We start from the raw sequence: 3,705 nt of genomic DNA on the forward strand, positions 1-3,705 counted from the left end.
ATTAAATTATGGCACAGATGTCAGGGGTCCACACCGTCTCTAAAGGAACTTGCCTTGCTCAGATTATTCTTATTCCTTACCTTCAAGGTAATGCTCAACAGAAGACCTGTGGGGCCTCGGGATTCGGCCACTCAGGGATGAAAGTTTTTTGGAGTACTCCAGTGTCATGTCATAGACCATACTTGGAAGTAACAATTAATGGAGTTATGTTTATGAGAATTATTGATATAGTGGCTGATCAAACTATAACAGCTAAAAAACAGTGGCCTTCAGATTGGGCCTCTGCTGCCTGATATTCTATCATGGGTGTTGGAGGGTATCAACAGCCATTAAAAAGTAGCCATATTCTGAAGAAGAGGCGAGAACGACCCCCAGACCGACCAAAGCCAGCGCGCCGCTGCATCCGGCGTCCAGCACCTACGTCCCGCCGCCGTCGCCACCATGTCCAAGAGAAAGGCTGAAGGGGATGCTAAAGGAGATAAAGCCAAGGTGAAGGACGAACCACAGAGAAGATCCGCGAGGTTGTCTGCTAAACCTGCTCCTCCAAAGCCAGAGCCCAAGCCCAAAAAGGCCCCTGCAAAGAAGGGAGAGACGGTACCCAAAGGGAAAAAGGGAAAAGCTGATGCTGGCAAGGAGGGGAATAACCCTGCAGAAAACGGAGATGCCAAAACAGACCAGGCACAGAAAGCTGAAGGTGCTGGAGATGCCAAGTGAAGTGTGTGCATTTTTGATAACTGTGTACTTCTGGTGACTGTACAGTTTGAAATACTATTTTTAATCAAGTTTTATAAAAAAGCAGAATTTTGTTGTTGTTGTTTTTTTTAAAAAAGTAGGCATATTCATCCACTTTTGGGCCCAGAAGGCAAGGTCACCCATGTTAAGCCCTTTATCTGAAGAGATTCCATTTTCTCTGTGGGGATGAGATGCCCTAGAACACTGGGGCTTAAACCTCTGTCCTGCCGCCTTTTTGGTAGGGCCACTGCTCCTTTGAAAATTATCAAACACCAAGTGGAAAACTACTAGCCCAGTATGAGCGGATAAGTGGCCCATTAAGAAGGAAAAATTGCAACACATCCAATGTCTCGTACAAGAACTAGACGCTGGCCACATTGAGCCTAGGACTAGTCCCTGGAACACTCCTATTTTAACATTCTTAAAAGGTCAGGAAAGTGGAGGTTATTGTATGACCTCTGTGCTATTAATGCTGTAATGTTTCCTATGGGGCCTTTGCAACCAGGATTACCTTCTCCGGTTATGATCCCCAAAGACTGGCCTCTTATTGTAGTTGATCCAAAGGATTTTTTTTTAAACCATACCCTTGCATCCTGAGGCTCGAGAAAATTTTGCTTTTATTGTTTCCACTTATAATACTCTGCAACCAGTTTAATGTTATCAATGGACAGTTCTACCCCAGGGGATCATGAATAGCCCTACTATATGTCAGCTTTATGTACATGAAGACTTACTTCCTGTGCATCAATCCTTCCCCTAGGCAAAAATTTTCCACTATATGGATGATATTTTGATAGCTGCTCAGCATCAGTCATTACTGCATCAACTTCATGCAATGGTAGTACAGCATATGTTACAATATGGTCTCGTTATTGCACAAGAAAAAGTCCAGCTGATGGTTCTGTGGCTCTATATAGGAAGTCTTATTTTATCTACTATGCTCAGGCCACAACTTACGAAAATAATTCTTCCACAGCACTTAACCCTTAATACATGACAGCGAGTCCTACGAAAGATTAGTTGGATACGTCCCTATTTAGGTATTCCTGCAAATTACTTGACTAATCTTTTTGACACCCTGAAAGGTGACTCTGCTTTAAATTCACTGCAAGACCTCTCTTGGCTAGCACAGGCAAAGCTTATGGCTGTGGAGCAAGTCTTGGCCCAATGGTGCATATTGGGTTTAGATCCTGACAGACCTATAGATCTTTTGATTTTTAATACCCCTCAAAGCCCTACAGGAATGCTTGGGCAAGTTGGAACAAATGTTTCTCCTTTGGAGTGGCTTTATCTGTCTTGTAACCCCCTCAAAACACCTACAAAAGACCACAGATTTAATAGCTTCTCATAAAGGGATGCCAACATTGCATCCAATTGTCAGGATATGACCCTGCTACTCTTTTCTTACTTTTAAGCAAGGGACAATTTCATACTCTCTTAGCCTGTGATCTTGATTGACAAGTTGCAATGACCAACTTTATTGGTAATATCAGTTTCTATTTACCAGCCTCTAAGCTCCTGAACTTTTTACAAACTGTGCCTGTTAAATTTGCATCTATTGTTGTCTCTGAGCCCTTGCTTCACGCCACTACTGTCTTTACAGATGGTTCAAGAAAAACGGGAAAGTCAGCTATAGTGTGGCAAGATGCCATGCAAAATTGGCAGCACAAAATCCAGGAACACTTCAAAACTACACAACAGGCTGAGTTAGGTGCCCTAATATTGGTCTTACAAACTTTTCCTTACCAAGACATGAACATAATTAGTGATTCTGCTTATGCAGTGTATAGTATTACTCATTTAGATCTCGCACATTTAAAAGGCATTACTAAAGAACCCCTACTAACCTTGTTTCTCACAACACATGAGCTCCTTTGTCCCCATTGTCACCTTTTTATATCACACATATTCGCTCTCATTCTGGGCTACCTGGTCCCTTGTCAGAAGGGAACACTCAAGCTGATGCTCTGGTACAAACACAGATGAGGTTTGGAGACTCTCCTGCATTTTTGTAAGCTCAAGCTGATCATTCCTTCTTTCATCAGAATGCTCACAGTCTTTTTTTTTTTTTTTTTTTTGAGACAGAGTTTCACTCTTGTTGCCCAGGCTGAACTGCAGTGGTACGATCTCAGCTCACTGCAACCTCCACCTCCCAGGTTCAAGCGATTCCCCTGTCTCAGCCTCTCGAGTAGCTGCGATTACAGGCTCATGCCATCATGCCCAGCTGATTTTTGTATTTTTAATAGAGACAGGGTTTCATTATATTGGTCAGGCTGGTCTCGAACTCCTGACTTCAGGTGATCCACCCACCTCAGCTTCCCAAAGTGTTGGGATTACAGGTGTGAGCCGCTGTGCCCGGCCTGCTCACAGTCTTAAACAACAGTTTCATTTAATGCTCGATCAAGCTTGCATGATTATTAAAACTTGTCCTGATTGCCAACAGCATTCTCTGACCCTTTTATCACTGGGACTTGGTGCCAGCCCATGAGGTCTGGTACCTAATGCTACCTGGCAAACTGTTATTACTCAGCATCCACCTTTTGGACGCTTTAAATTTCTCCACGTTACTGTGGACACTTATACGGGCCTGATATACGTGACTCCATAGACTGGAGAAGAAACTAAAGATGAATTGCTTATCTTTTTGAATCTATTATGACCTTAGGCCCTCCACAGACTATTAAAACTGATAATGGTCCTTGCTATCTTAGCACTAGTTTTTTATATGCATTGCAACTTTGGCACGTACAACACAAAACTGGTATTTCTTATAACTCGACCTGTCAGGCCATTGTTGAACAAGCTCATCAAACCCTTAAAGTATATCTTAATAAATGAAAAAGGGAATATGGGAGCTCTCTCCTCAAGAACAGATAGCAAAAATCTTACTCTCAATTTTTTGAATATTGGACAAGATGGCCAGATGGTTATTGATCGTAGGATGAAACTGGTTGAAGTCACAAAACGAAAGAT

General features: G+C 42.5%; 1 pseudogene across 1 annotated transcript; it reads left to right on the forward strand.

Moving 5' to 3' along the window:
* Positions 1 to 352: 352 nt before the first annotated feature.
* Positions 353 to 824, forward strand: LOC112612075 (annotated as a pseudogene). The gene has a single exon (XR_003116807.1). The product of XR_003116807.1 is annotated as a non-histone chromosomal protein HMG-17 pseudogene (transcript).
* The last annotated feature ends 2,881 nt before the right edge of the window (positions 825 to 3,705 follow it).

The sequence above is a fragment of the Theropithecus gelada genome, chromosome 19 (assembly GCF_003255815.1).
Source record: "Theropithecus gelada isolate Dixy chromosome 19, Tgel_1.0, whole genome shotgun sequence".
Taxonomy (NCBI): domain Eukaryota; kingdom Metazoa; phylum Chordata; class Mammalia; order Primates; family Cercopithecidae; genus Theropithecus; species Theropithecus gelada.